The 16,160-nt window shown below is 43.6% G+C and overlaps 1 long non-coding RNA gene across 2 annotated transcripts in view; it reads right to left on the minus strand.

The window, feature by feature from the left end:
* Nucleotides 1-15,535, minus strand: part of LOC123346382 — a 63,114-nt gene extending 47,579 nt beyond the window's left edge. For both annotated transcript variants that reach the window (XR_006572987.1, XR_006572984.1), the window contains exon 1: nt 15,404-15,535. This is a non-coding gene — a long non-coding RNA (uncharacterized LOC123346382). The remainder of the gene's footprint in view (nt 1-15,403) is intronic.
* Between the last annotated feature and the right edge of the window lie 625 nt (nt 15,536-16,160).

The raw sequence follows: 16,160 nt of genomic DNA on the forward strand, positions 1-16,160 counted from the left end.
TCTCTCATGAGATATAACTTGATTGTGATCTATACCACATGGGGAGAAAATATCATGTAGCAGACAGCTCTCTACTTTAGCTGACAAAGATATAATAGCCAATGGGTTGAAATTGAAGCTAGACAATTCAAGCTAGAAATAAGGCAAACATTTTCAACAGTGGACCAAGTTAGCTGTTAACACACCTTGCCAAGAATGTGGTGCATTCTTCATCACTTGAAATTGTTCAACCACAATTTGAAGTCTTTTTAAGAATTATGCTCTAGGTTCAACCACGAGTTTCCTGCTGCTTCTTTCTTCTTAAGCTTTCCAAGATCTGCCCTTTTCTTTCCAGCCCCACAGCCAAACTTCTCATTCATGCCACCTCAACAACTGCAACATCCTCCTCTCTGGCTTTATAAACACATACTTGCCGTTCTGCACACAGCCTGGTGCAGTCAGCACGGAGGAGTTCATCTTTTAGCTGCTGTTAGACATCCTTCTTTCCTATTTTTTTGACTGTTTGGGATGAAGGGATAAATTTGGAGCAGCCCCTAAAGAATAATCTTACAGTCCTTCCTAAAAATCCTAAAACAAACTTTAGGGATCAGCATTCTGGCTTCAGTATTTCAAACTGGGAGATATACAGGTCCAGTTCCTAGATTTCACAGGGATTGCACCATCCAGATTTTTTGTGGGCAGACGTGGACTCAGAGCAGCACATTTTAAAAGCTGACCAACAATAGAACAGGGAAAAGTTTCCATGTCACATTGCAGGGAACATGCAACAAGCTCTGAAATACAGGAAGCTTAACCACTGTATCCCTTTTTACCCCCTACCTACCACTTCTAAAATACAGCTGTCATCTACATGATACCAGTATATTATAAAACTTACTGTAGACAATTCAAGTAGTTTGTATCATTTGGACCATATTTCCTCATAAAAGTATTGAGAAGAGACTGAAGGGTTTGACCCATAAATTAATGTACTGCAAAGCATACTTAAAAATAAGTGATACCACACAAAAGATTAATTTCAGTGTATGCAATATGTAATAGAATATACTTTCCTTTAGGAACTGATTTTCAGCTAGACTTTTGCCTAGCCTCAGATTTTGCAGGAGCTGTTTTGCACTCAGGTTAGATGCAATTATTTATGCCATAATATCAATCAGGTAGTGAGATGTATTACCAGCTATCCCCACAGTCCACTGGGGATGCAAAACTGCATGTACAGTTATTTGCATACTTAACATAAAAAACCTAAAACCATTAAGCAATTTGTAAATGCAGGAAGACCCCATGGAAATAAATTATTGCTAAAGATCAGGGAAGAGAACATATACAGATAAGTCTATCTGGTTGATATTATTCCAAGGTTTTATTATTTTTAGATGTTAAAAGTATATAATTCTCATAAAAACTATTAGAAATTTATCTGCTTTTAACTTTAACAAATTACTGTGCCATTTAGTCATTAAGATAATGAAATGCACTACATGCAAATATATTATTATTTCTCCAATGAATCACGCCCTATCATGCAACTCAAAAACACTATTAACAGAACAAATGAAATCTTTCATCTCACATTCCAATCATTTTCATGCACAGCATATAATCATGAGTATCACTTTCTCATACATTTCTAGGCAGAGTTACATATTCATTATTGTTGCTGGCATTTGCTGTCCTTTTATCCATTTCCTCTACATTATTAATATCAAACAAGAAGCCTGTGATAGACTGTTGATCCTCAACCTCATTTTGATTAATTTTTTTTTCCTGTGGATCAGTCTGCTTTTCCACAACTACAGCCCTGGCTTCTTTCTATTTAATGAAATATTTTCATTACTAAAGTCATCTTTCAAGTCACGTTGTGATGGTCTTTTCTCTGGCATCTTGTTTTCTCCTCTCTATGCCTCTAATTATCTCCTGGAATAGATATGTCTGATGTATGGTATTTGATTGCTTGTCACCTAAATAATTAAAACATTTTTTATATTTTGGAGGGGAGGGGAGAGCTAAATGGGATCAATTTATGGTAGTGAATATTTATCTTTAAAATTCATACGCCTTACTTGTCAAGCTAGAGTCTGATACCGCTTCCCACTGAAGTATAACAGGAATTTTTGTCATTGATGTCAATCCCCACGGAACCATTTGTGTGATACTACAAGGTCTTGTAGAATATTTTGCTAAGCTTTGTGTGGTTTCTGTAGAACAGTGGTTCTCAAACTTTTTTTGTGTGTGTGTGGACCACTTGAAAATTTCTGTCTCAGCAGACCACTTAATGATCTTTCCAAATGTTCTTTGTACCATTAGCTAACAATTGTAAAGCACTTTGAATAAAAGCACTGTATAAAAATCTCATCATAATAAATGATTTTGTTCTGCAAATAAAAGCACACAACTCATATTTTAATATCACTAGTCTTACCTTTCTAGTGCAATGGATGTGCCCTTTCTCCCCCACCACAGCAGCCACAGAGCTGAGGCTGGGAAGGAGGGCTGTCTGTCCCTGGCAGCCACACCCCTGGAGCTGGGGAAAGTTGCCTGTTTCTCTGGCCTTCACAGCCTTGCACATCCCAAATTCACCGCACCTCCTCTTCTCACTCCACTGACCCCTCCCACCTATTCCCTATTCCCCCCACTTCACCTTTACATGTGCATCTTCTCCCAGGTCCAGGCACCTAATTAGTGGAGCCACGCCTGCACGGCTCCACTAATTAGGTGGGCAGACCTTCATTCTCTCATGTGCGGCCACCCAGGTACGCACCTTAGAGGGAACTATTCGCGGACCTCCTGGACCATTGGTGGTCTGCGGACCACAGTTTGAGAACCTCTGCTGTAGAACAGGACCCTGTAAAGGGGTTGCCACTCACTGCTAGTGCACCTCCTTGTGTCTATATCAGAGAATGCATCTCTTGCTGTCAGGTCCCACTTGTTGCTTCCTCTGTAACAGCCTCTCTTCTGTTAACTTGGCCCTCAAGCTAGGTCACCATTTAGTCCGCCCCTTCCAGGGTTACAAGGTCCAACAACAGGACCACTGTCCTAATGCTTCTCCAGACAGTGTTCATCCCCCACTTGGGACTCTGTGCCATTTTACCAGTGGCTGGCAGGGGAACCTGGGCTCACCCACTACCCCAGTTTCCAGCCCATGGACCCTACAACCAGCAATCCAGGTCTGCTCAGTCCTCGTCCCGGTTGCTGTTTCCCTGGGCTCCTTGCTGCCCATCCTCTGCATCTTATCTTACCTGTTTCTGGATTTATTATAGGAGCCTGCTCTAATCTCCATGGTTACTTCCCCTCCTAGCCTCTGTCGAGACTCCTTACTCCAGGGCAGGATCCCAGTGCTCTCTCTGTGGGCTTCCTTCTTGATCCTGATGACCGCCTGCTGGGGAGTGACTGTATACTCCTTCCCCTAGAGCCCCCTTCTGCTTTTTTAGCCTCTTGGCTTTATAGTGCTGGCCCAGCCCTTTCCCAGCTGGGCTTCACTCTCAGTTAGCCCTGGCCCTCCCTCTCTCAGGTGACGCCAGGTAACTTAACTCCATCAGGGCTGGTGTGGGGTGTACACCCCATCACAGACCTCAATAGCTTCCATCCTATGCTATTTATGTTCTTAACTGCACTCATCACCATGGTATGTGACCCCTGAAATACAGATAAGATAAGACAAGATAACAAGAATGGCCATCCTGGGTCAGACTGTTACCATAGTTTGGGGTTCAAATAACCCAAGGTAACTAGACTTTGTTTTCCAGATGGTGTTGTTAGGGGAGCCACTGGCAACGTAGCAGAATGCTTAGGCCACTGCTAGTACTAGAATAGCAATTCTTACACTTATTGCCAAAAGCAACTAAGCTAGTAGGCCTTTGTACCAACCTTAGCATAACTAAGGCAAAGCTGGGAGGGAGGGGGCAGCGATCACAAGGAGTGAGCCTGGCTCTGCATCCTCCCTGAAATGCTGGGGTAAGTGAGGGTGAGAAACAGGAAGTCTCTCTCTATATGACTTCTGGTGTGTGTGTGTGTATACGTACATGCCTATGAGACTCCAGACTGCAAAAACACATCAGTATAACTAACAGCTTAAAAAGTGCTTGCTTAATGGTTTTTCTTTGATTGACGTGTTGATGTAATTGTAGCAGTTACTAACAAAAGGAGTAGACAGAGCTGAGAATTTGGATTTGACCTTCTGGACATTTCTTGGAATCCCCAGCAATTGGCAGATAGCTGGCCAGTTGAACTTTGTTGTTAGACCATTCGAAACCCCTCCAGACCATAGGTAACTATTGTTTGGGGTGCTCTGTAACCCATTGTGTTTGTCTGTGCTCAAGATTAAATAAAGCAGAGACTTTGAGTGAAGGCATTCTTGTGAGAGTGCTGGAGACCAAGTAAAGGCTTTAAGTGAAAGCACTTGACTTTGTGTGATTTATGCCGACCATCTAGCAGATGGATGTGCTGCGTCTCCAATGATTTATTTCCTGACACTGCCTCGCAGAGAGTAAAGTTACCGAGAGCTTTGAGTTTAGAGAATCCAGGGTAACAGTGTCAGACATAAATCAATGGGGGCACAGTTCCTCCGTCTGATAAATTATTAGCACACACAAGTGCTTTTACTCAAAAATCCTTGCTTTCATTGAGTCCAAAGCACACATCTAAAATAGCAATAGTGTAGAGTAGAGCATCCCAGGTACAGTTACTCAAAGTCTGAGATGGTGTCTACTGGTCAGCAGCCCAGTTCCAGTGGCCAGCCTTCTTCCTAGCCATTGGGGAGTTGGAAGTCCATCTCTTAGCTTGCTGAAAACCTCTCTGAAACTTCTCCAAATTGCACACTCTTAACTAGTTTATTATAGGTTCTCAAAACAAAGCACATCACTCAAAGTACCCTCAATGGCGTAACAATTTCCCTAGCAATAGCAAAGAACTTATAGTTTCTACTTATCAGCAAAGCAATTCCCAGCAAGAAACTTATAGACACCCAGATACAAGGTAATTTATCCACACTCCCTTTCATTCTCATGAATCTGTCACTTTATCTGTCCTTGTTAGTACCACTGAAGCTGTGCAGCTGTTTTGCCTGCCTAAGCAAAGGTCAAATTATTCCTGACTACATGCTATTTGCTTCCAGTTTATGATGGTAAGTACACAAAATGGCTGCAGTTATGTCAAGTGCAGTTCTCATAACAAGACCAGTGGTCCATCTAGCTGAATATACTGTTTTGTGACAGTGGCCAGTGCCAGATGTTTCACAGGGAATAAACAGAGCAGGGCAATTGAGTGAAACATCGATGGTTGTCCACTCCCTAAACCTTCAAATGCCAGAAGCTGGGACACCCAGAGCATGGGATGGCATCCCTGACTATCTTAGTTAATAGCCATTGATGGACCTATCCTCCATGAACTTAACTAATTATTTTTGAACCCATTTATACTTTTGGCCTCCACAGCATCCACTGGCAATGAGTTCCATTGGTTGGCTGTGCATTGTTTGAAGTAGTACTTCCTTTTGTTTATTTTGAACCTGTTACCTACTAATTTCATTAGGTGACCTTTACACCTTTAAGTAGCACAATAACTAAATAACACTTCCCTATTTCCTTTCTCCACACTATTCATGATTTTGTAGACCTCTATCATATTCCCCCTTAGTTGTCTCTTTTCTACGCTGAAAAGTCCCAGTTTCTTTTAAATATCTCTTCATACAGAAGCTGTTCCATACCCCTAATCATTTTTGTTGCCTGTCTCTGTACCTTTTCCAATATATATATATATATATATATATATATATATATTTGAGATGGGGTACTCAGAACTGCATGCAGTATACAAAATGTCAGTGTACATGGATTTACATAGCAGCATGATGATGATGTCTGTTTTATTATCTATCCTTTCCTAATAGTTCCTAACTTTCTGTTCCCTTTTTTGCTTGTCACTGCACATGGAGTGGATGTTTTCAGAGAACTATCCAGGATGACTTCAAGATCTAGTAAGAGCTACTGTAGACCTGATCATTTTGTATGTATAGTTGGGGGTATGTTTGGCAATCTTCATTACTTTGCACTTAACAATGAATTTCATCTGCCAGTTTGTTGTCCTGTCACACACTTTAGTGAGATCCCTTTGTAACGCTTCACAATCAGCTTTGTACTTAATCTTGAGTAATGTGGTATCACCTGCAAATTTTGCCACCGAAGTGGTCATCCCCTTTTCCAGATCATTTATGATTATATTGAACAGCACTGTATCCAGTATACATTGTTGGGAGACCCTGCTATTTAACTCTCCACTGTGAAAACTGGCCATTTATTCCTACCCGTTGTTTCCTATCTTTTAACCAGTTACTGATCCATGAGAGGACCCTCCCTTTTTATCCCATAACCATGGGCGCCAACTTATATGGGCTCCTGGGGCTTTAGCCCCAGGAATTTTTACAGTCAGGGGCTCTGCTCCACCAATAGTTGGAGCTAGGTTTCGCCCCTTTTAAATCCCAGCCGCGGCCAGGAGTCAGAGGTTCTGGGCTGCCTGCAAGTGCGGGGAGCCCAGAGCCTTTTAAATACCAGCCGCGACCGGGAGTCAGAGGGCTCTGGGCTGCCTGCAGCCGCGGGGAGCCCAGAGCCTTTTAAATCCCAGCCGCGGCCGGGAGTCAGAGGGCTCTGCACTGCCCCAGGGGCAGGGAGCCCAGAGCCCTTTGAATCCCAGCCCCTGGCCGCTGATTGCCCCCTCCCCAGACCTTTGCCCCAACTGCCCCCCAGGACCTCCACCCCCTATCTAAGCACCACTGGTCCTTGTCCCCCGATTACCCCTTCCCGAGACCCCTGCTCCTAACTGCCCCTTGGGACCCCAGCCCCTATCTAAGCCTCCCTTCTCCTTGTCCCCAACTGCCCCCTCCTGAGACCCCACCCAACTTCCCCCCAGAACCCCTCTACCTGTCCCCTGATAAACCTCGTGGACTCCCATGCCTATCCAATTGCTGCCTGTCCCCTGACTGCCCCTCCGAACCTCTGCCCCATCCAACCCCCCCTGCTCCTTGTCCCTTGACTGCCCCCCGGAACTCCCTACCCCTTCTCCAACCCCCAAACCGCTTACTTTGCCACTCAGACCAGCGTGTCTGGCTCCGTGCAGCTCCAGACAGTTGCTGCCATGCTCCCCCATGGAGCCCACAGCCCTCTCCCACTCCCAGCACCTGCCTTCCAGATTTGAACACCTCAAAATTCAGGAGTGCTCAAGCTCGGTTTGGGCAGCTTTTACTTCATTTCTCCCAAATCAGTTTCCCCTGCAAGGTGCCAACTGAAGGTGTTGGAGAACAGAGAGATCAGGTGGCGTCCTAATGCCTGGAAAAGAGACAAAGGACGGAGGAGGAAGTGTCAGTGCTTGTGCAGACTTCTGGGAAGTGCATGGTGTGGAAGGGGATGCTGTGATGCTTTGGAACAACTCCATAGAAAGCCAGTCAGGACTCTGGGGGACCCTCCTCTCTCGGAGCAGACTGTCTCCAGGGCAAGAAGCTTACACCTTCCTGGGTCTGACCTCGGAGCATTCAGCATGCCCTTCCACATCATGCACTTTCCACAGCGAGACTGCCCAGGCTGGTCCTGGGGCAACCAGAGGTCCCTGCACCCCAACTCCGCAGTCAGATGTGACTCTCAGCCAGACAGTAAAACAGAAGGTTTATTAGATGACGGGAACACAGTTTAAACAGAGCTTGTAGGTACAGAAAACAGAACCCCTCTGTCAGGTCCATCTTGGGGGGTAGGGAGCCCAGAACCAAGTTCTGGGTCTCTCCCCATTTCCCCAGCCAGCTCCAAACTGACACTCCCTCCTCTGCCCTCTGTGTCTCTTCTGGACAAGGAGGCCACCTGATCTTTGTCCCCAGTACCTTCAGTTGGCATCTTGCAGGGGAAACTGAGGCACCCACACAGTATTCAGAGAAAATATTAAGGACATTCCCACTTCATCACAACAGGTGCAACAAAATATAATACTGTATATTGAAGTAGGCAAGTGCTGCTTCTGACTTTCCACTTTTAATTGACCCTTGTAATCTTGTGGCACTGATGCATTGTAGCTTCATTTTATATCGGCTTACAGGGCGGGAGCGGGGGGGCACCACCATTTTGGGCCCCACCAAAAATTATACAAACCTGCCGCCTATGCCCATAACTGCTTATTTTGCTTAAAAACAACAAGGAGTCTGGTGGCACCTTAAAGACTAACAGATTTATTTGAGCATAAGCTTTCTTGGGTAAAAAAAAACTCACTTCTTCAGAGGTGCCACCGGATTCCTGTTGTTTTTGTGGATACAAACTAATACGGCTACCCCTGATACTTGATATTTTGCTTAAGAGACTTTGGTGAGTGACTTTGACAAAGGCTTTCTGAAAGTCCAAGTACACTATATCAACTGGATTACCCTTGTCCACATGTTTGCTGACACCCTCAAAAAAAAATCTAATAGATTGGTGAGACATGATTTCCCTTTACAAAAGCTGTGTTGACACTTCCCCAACATATTGTGCTTATTTGTCTTTATTATAGTTTCAACCAATTTACCTGGGACTGAAATTAGGCTTACCAGCCTGTGATTACCTCTTGGATCCTACATTAGCTATCCTCCAGTCATCTGGCAAAGAGGCTGATTTAAGCAATAGGTTCTATACCATAGTTAGTAGTTCTGCAATTTCAGACCTAAGTTCCTTCAGATGCATATTATCATAATATGACCTGGTCCTGGTGATTTATTACTGTTTAATTTATCAATTTGTTCCAAAAACTCCTCTACTGACATCTCAGTTTGGGACAGTTCTCCACACTCAAGCCATTTCTTTTAGGTGATAAATCTGGGGATCTCCCCTATACCCTTTGAAGTGAAGACCAATGCAAAGAATTCATTTAGCTTCTCTGCAATGGCCTGGTCTTCCTTGAGTGCTCTTCATTCCCCCGTCCCACATTTGGCAGGCTTCCTGCTTCTGATGTACTTAGAATTTGAAGTATCAGAGGGGTAGCCGTGTTAGTCTGGTTCTGTAGAAGCAGCAAAGAATCCTGTGGCACCTTATAGACTAACAGACGTTTTGCAGCATGAGCTTTCGTGGGTGAATACCCACTTCTTTGGATGCAAGCAGTGGAAATTTCAGGGGCAGGTGTGTATATATAAGCAAGCAAGAAGCAAGCTAGAGATAACGAGGTTAGATCAATCAGGGAGGATGAGGCCCTGTTCCAGCAGCTGAGGTGTGAAAACCAAGGGAGGAGAAACTGGTTCTGTAATTGGCAAGCCATTCACAGTCTTTGTTTAGTCCTGAGCTGATGAACAAAGACTGTGAATGGCTTGCCAATTACAGAACCAGTTTCTCCTCCCTTGGTTTTCACACCTCAGCTGCTGGAACAGGGCCTCATCCTCCCTGATTGATCTAACCTCGTTATCTCTAGCTTGCTTCTTGCTTGCTTATATATACACACCTGCCCCTGAAATTTCCACTGCTTGCATCCAAAGAAGTGGGTATTCACCCACGAAAGCTCATGCTGCAAAACGTCTGTTAGTCTATAAGGTGCCACAGGATTCTTAGAATTTGAAGAGCAACTAGCTAAGGACACAAAAATCAAACAGAAAAAAAAGTTCTTGGTCTGCTTTGTTGTAAATTTTACACTTGTCAGTAGGATTTGACTTCCAATATTTAAAGGATCCTTCCCCCGCAACACACACCTCTTTTATTCTGCTGTTTAGCCATGGTGGGTTTGTTTGTTTGCTTGGTTGGTTTGTTTTTTACTTTTGTTGTTTTGGTTTTATTTATTTGTTTTTCATTTGGGGGTATACATTTAGGGTGAGACTCTAGTTTCTATTTTGGTGTTTTTAAATAAACGCCAAGCAGTTTGCAGTCATTTTATCTTTGTGATGGTTCCTTTTAATTTCCAAGAAACAAGGGTGGGGAGGTGATCTCTTTTATTGGACCAACCTCTGCTGTTGAAAGAGAAAAGCTCGTGAGCTACACAGAGCTCTTCTTCAGGTCTGGGAAAGGTACTTAGAGTGTCACTGCTAACTCCTTATCTGTTCCATGCTGCATGTAACCCATGTTGCAAGAGGTCATTCAAGATGAAGTGGGCAGCTAACACCTCTACAGTCTTAGGACAAAGGAGGGTTAGTGGGTTACAGGTTGTTGTAATCAGCCATAAATCCAGTGTCTTTATTAAGACTGGGATTTTAGGTGTTTAGCAAAGCTATGAATTTAAGTTTCAAGGCTTGTCTTTTGAAGGTGTTCTGCAGGTTCCCTTTGAGGACGAGGACAGAGGTCAGATATGGAGTGGTCAGATATGGAGTGGTCACTTTGTGAAAAGTGTTTGCCCATGGGTGATATGGTGGTTTTGTCATATTGTTTTTCTGTGTGAGTTCATTAGCGAATGTAGAGATTGTCTTGTGTCACTCACATAGTCATTATAGGGGCAGTTAGTGCACTGGATGAGGACCACCACATGTTGTGATAGGCATGTGTAGGACCCATGGATCTTGAAAGGTTTGTTGTAGGGCCTACTGATTATTATAGCAGTGGAGATACATCTGCAGGTTTTGCATCTGTTGTTCTGGCAGGGTCTGGTGCTGCTTTGAGCTGGTTTGTGTAGTCTGTGGGGAGCTTGCTTCTGATGATGAGCTTGGCACGGTTGGGGGGATTGTTTAAAGGCCAGAAAAGGGGCACTTTTTCACACTGAATGAAGAAGGGCTGCTATGGTACACATACTAGTAGATCACATAGAACTGAGCAGGACTTTAATCCACAGACACACCCCTTTAAACTTCATGTGGAATGAGGTTCCATACGTATCTTCAGAGACTGAAAAAAAATTCACTGACCTGCCTTCTGCATGAATGCAGTGTCCATGGACTGTTAAGACACCATTATTGTCTACCTAGAATATCTCCTAAAATGAACACTTTTATTCAGGATGAATAAAGCTCAAACATCCTTGTTCAGGAACCACCTACCCCTCTCTGTAGTTCTTCCTCTTTCTGAAGAAATGTTTCAGATAAACATACAATAATCAAATGTGTAGATTTATCACAACACTGCTAGTGTGAGAATACATTAGATTACCTCAAGACATCCACATCATGGACCCAGAAAATTGCCATTACAGCTTACTTCAATTGGTCATGCAATCCACTCCTAGGCTTACTGGCTACACACTTGAGCCAGGCTTTCTGCTGATATAAATGGATGCAGCTTAATTTACCTCAGTTATTGTTTGTATTATCATAGCACACAGGAGCCCCAATCCTTGGACCTCATTGTGCTAAGTACTGAGCACACACAGAACAAAAATACTGTCCTTGCTCCAAAGAGCTTATAATCAGATGGGAGTCTTGCCTAGTCACACCAGCAGGGCCCATTTGTCTGCACTGTGAAAAACTTAGTATGGGAGCTTGTTTCATATCAATGATTCCCACAGGATCTTTATAGTGCAACTTTCACTTTATATATGTAGGGCCTTTTATCCAAATATCTCTATTACTGTAATAAGTGTAAGACACAATGATAAAGGGAGGAGACACAAAAATGAGGGTTACCAGGGTGAAAGTTCATGAGACAAGCTTATTGTTAACATACACATCTTACTAGTTCCTCGCCTGATATTTCTTTTATAAATAAATTTAAAGTACTGAGGGTTGTGGCATATCTGGAATGGGTGCCATTGTGTAGGGGTCAGCAATGGAAGATTGGCCCAAAGGTAGAATGAGGATGGGCTTTCCAGGCATAGGAATATTAAGAAAGTAAATGTGAGATCTGAAGTGAGTCAGATCAAGTCTCAGATGGAGCAAGTCAGGTGCCTCCCCCAGTGTGGGAGCTGAACTCACACAGATGCACCTCTGAACCCTGGGTCCTCACTGACCACGGACAACCACTGTGAGTGGGGTATGGTGAGGGAGTAGAGAGGGGCACAGAAAATGAACTTTCAGTTGTAGAACTCAAGAACATGAGGCAGAAGACACTGCCCTACATACTCTGGGGGTGAGTGTCCTGCTCACAGTTTTAGGATTATGAATCCTGCTTGTGGCATTTTCCCTAATTAATGTTGGGGTAGACTTCCCTTGTTTCATTAAGTCTCTTTTCTACACTCAGACTCTGTTCTTGCAAGAGAGGAAGTGTTGCCTCTCGGAGGCCCCCAGGGGTGGTGTGTAATTTTACCAGGTTACTGGGTGGGGGCTCGTGCTGGCCCATTGGTGGTTCACTACTTTGTGTTAAAGCAGCAAAGAGTCCTGTGGCACCTTATAGACTAACAGATGTATTGGAGCATGAGCTTTCGTGGGTGAATACCCACTTCGTCGGATGTGTTAGTAGCTCTTGTCAGGTTTAACATACTCACTACACCTAACACACTGTTGTCATAATCTCTATCTAAAAAGTTGTTATGTAAGGTATCCTGTACAAACTGGTAACACACTGATCCTGAAAAAAATCACGGTGACATATACAAGGTGTATATTAACAGATATAAATGTGCTAGAATTGTGTTCTTAAAATCTAGTTGGTAAGCAGTGCCTAAGCCATGCCTTTTTCCATACAAAGGAATATGGTTCCACTTGCTTAAATGTGTCTTCAATGTTAGTTTGTCTTTGATCACACCTTGCCTAAGGAAAGCACATTTACATGCAAGGTAACGAGGCAAGCCAGTGGGGAAGAGGACCATTTACCAATCTCTATGGATGAATGCAGATGACAACCCTAGGAACCTTTCTACATCTTGAAGCAGTGCCAATGAACTTTAGGAAGACAGCCTAGGCAGCTACACCCCCGCAGGAGAGAGAAGCTTGGTCTGGGCTTATTTTTTCTATGAATATTTCAAAGGTTTAGTTGGCTATAAAGACTGAGGACAGAGGGGGAGAGTCAAGGATAAGCAATTGAATGAACTGATCTATAATATAACGATTATCAAAATATGTTGAGCAAGGTTTTTTATGAAAGCTTTTGACAAACTGGTGTTTCTATCGTTGTGAAATATGTATTAACATTCTGAGGCATTATGAATACTCCTGGCATTATGCTTTAAAGTCTGTGACCAAACACAAGAAGAAACAGGTTCTCCCAGACAGGAGGGAAGGGAGCTATTTACCTGTCTCCAATACAAATTAAACAATGTGGAATCAAAACAATGGCAAGCCCACTTACATATGAATCAGCAGGGGGGATGGGAAGTCCACAGGCCTGCTTGGCTTTTGAAACTAAGACAATGAACTTTGGGGTGGTCTTTTTGCCCCCCTTATACATTTGAGTTATTGAGCGGGGGGGGGGGGAAGAGGGCTAAAGGGGCCACAGTTCTGGTACATCTGAGAAAGATGAATCCTGAAGTATCTAGGAACTGAATAAGTTGAGAAACCTTCTTAGGCAAATATTGTAATTTACGTTTTAATCTTAGAAATGTAAACAAAGGCAAAAGTATGCTTCTATCTTTATTCCATGTACTTGGTATCACTTAATCCTATATCCTTTTGTTAAATAAACTTGTTTTACTTTAACTAAATCAAATCAGTGCTGTGATTGAAATAAGAGTGTCTGTCAAACAGCAATTAAATTAATAAGTTGCAATGTACTTAAAGGAGCAACAAACTTAACTTCTGTGAATGTTCCAAGAAAGGGCTGGACAATGCAGGGAGATGGCTCTGGAGAAACACAGGAGTTGGGGTTCACTGTTTGTTACCTCCAAGGCAAGGTTTGGCCTGGCACAGTGCTGAAGAGTTTCTTGGCCAGGCAAGACAAAATCTGGTGTGTTGGGGAATTGTCACACAGCTTAGCAGTAGCAAAACTCTCAGTTCTTGAGGCTGAGAGGGCTACCACAGTAACTTCCAATTCTGGGAACCTCAACAGATTGCCACTGTGGCAGATGATTTTGGGGAAATTTGGGATGAGAGGGGAAGAGGGAGGGTTAAGCATCGCTGGGCAAACGGTAACTGAGCAGTGGAAGGCAGGGTGCAATCTGCATGCTTATATGCTGGCTGTTGGTGTCAGAGCTGTGAGCCACAGTAGCATAGCATTTAAGGTACACAGTTGCAGGGCAGGCGGTAACACAACCTTGTACTGGTCTGCATTGAACACCAAAGCCTCACACCAACCAGTAACTGGGGAGACTGAAAGGGAGGAAGAAAGCGCCAGAAAGAGAAGAAAAGTAAAGAAAAACAAGGAACAAAGGAGGCTGTCCGAAAATTGCCATTTATGCATACTCAGTTGTGTTTCATTGTTGTACAGTGCTTAGATACTATGGAGACAGGAGCCTTAGAACTGCACATGTATTAAGATACATTTTTATTGAGAGTTGCTGGTAACAATATAAACTGCAAGAGCTTCACCTTATACATACATTTTATGCAGTTTTTTGGATTTCCATAAAATGTAGCTATCCAATTACCCTGGAACAGGTCAATTCATTCAAAATAGACCAATTAGATATGAATTCTTCTCACCTGTTGTGATAATTGGGCCTACAAATTTACCCTAATTGAGCTCAGCTGTAAAAAGTGAGTGACGGTTTATAAAAATGTCACAAAAATATATAACAACAACAAATGTTGATGGGAAAAGGCGCAAAAGGGAGAGAGACTGAATTTGTCCAAATAAAAGGCCTACTGTGTAACGATAATGTCAAGGACTGTGTAACGATAATGCCTACTAAACAGGAAAAGCATGGGACCAGAAATCAATCGACTAAAATTGGTGTGTTGAAAATTAGGCCTAATGAGTGAACAAAATAACAAGAGGATGACTATTCCACCTATCATCTCCTTTTCAGGTTCTTAAAAAGATGACTTTGGGGGCAAAATTAGCAGAAGATGATAGCTGCTAACAACTGCTGCAGTGAGATTTAGCATCATGGATGCCACCCCCACTGTCTTCTGGGTCCCAGGGATCCACCATAACACTATGAGCATTTGTCATTCTGATCCTAAGAGATGCCCTGACCAGACAGGGCCAGAGAGAGGGACCAGATGACATCACCACCTTCATTACCTCTGACTAGCTCCCAAACACCAAATGGGATGTGGCATTTTGTCATTGTCCGCCCACCCTATGTGTCCTTTTCCTTCCCCACATTATTTCTTCTCTTTCCTATCCCTTTTCTTTTTCCTTCTGTTTAAGAACAGTCCAGCTTACCTGGCCAAGACTGTATTTTGCAATACTGCTTGAAGCCTGTGGCCAGAAAGGCAGTGAAAAGCAATGCCTAAACAGCCCAATGCTTGTACAAATTGCCAGGTCTTAGAGTGGTGGTGTCAGGGAGACCAGGTCACAAGCAGGAGTCAGGCCTAGTGGTCAGAGTCTGAATGCCAGAGCCCAAGAAGAGTCAAAGCATGGGGTCAGAGCTGAAAGTCAGAACCAAAGTCAGAGTTCAAATGCTAGAGCCCAGGCAGACTCAGAACCAGGGGCTGAGATTAGAACCAGATTACCTGAAGTCAGGAAAAGCAGGAGCAGTGCTGTGACAGGACTGGAATACGGCTAGGTGCAGGGTAGACTCTAGGCTGGAGTAGGGGGTTAGTACATAGAGAATCCAGAAACATATGCATCAAGCAATTGCTGAGCCTCTGTAGCTGCTAGGTTGAGGAGCAAGCCACATGACTGCCTTGGCCTATCAGCAGCAAAGAATCCTGTGGCACCTTATAGACTAACAGATGTTTTGCAGCATGAGCTTTCGTGGGTGAATACCCACTTCACCCACGAAAGCTCATGCTGCAAAACATCTGTTAGTCTATAAGGTGCCACAGGATTCTTTGCTGCTTCTACAGAACCAGACTAACATGGCTACCCCTCTGATACTTGGCCTATCAGGTGGTTCTGCCAGGGCACAGCTGTGCTCATAGACTGCCTGACGACTGGGCAGGAGCACCTGCAGACACTCATTCCTGATAGGTGGATAAGCCCAGGGTTCTGGTGTTTCTCCAGATATGAGGTTGCAAATGAGCATTAACAGAAGCTGCATTTTCTCTCTTTGCTGTTCTTTATTCTCAACTCTTGTGTGTTTGTCTTGTCTTTTAGGAAATGGGAGCAGATTTCAGCAGCAACAGCAGCTCCAGCCCATTTCATTGAACATCTTTTTGCTCCAAAAAGAACAATTATTATCATATTTAATACCATCTGAAAGACTGTCAAATTTGGGGGGGGGCTTTTAAAAAACTCCTTCCAGCTAGAGGGAAAGGAAACAAGGAA

This window comes from Mauremys mutica, chromosome 1 (genome assembly GCF_020497125.1).
Source record: "Mauremys mutica isolate MM-2020 ecotype Southern chromosome 1, ASM2049712v1, whole genome shotgun sequence".
NCBI classification, from domain to species: Eukaryota; Metazoa; Chordata; order Testudines; family Geoemydidae; genus Mauremys; species Mauremys mutica.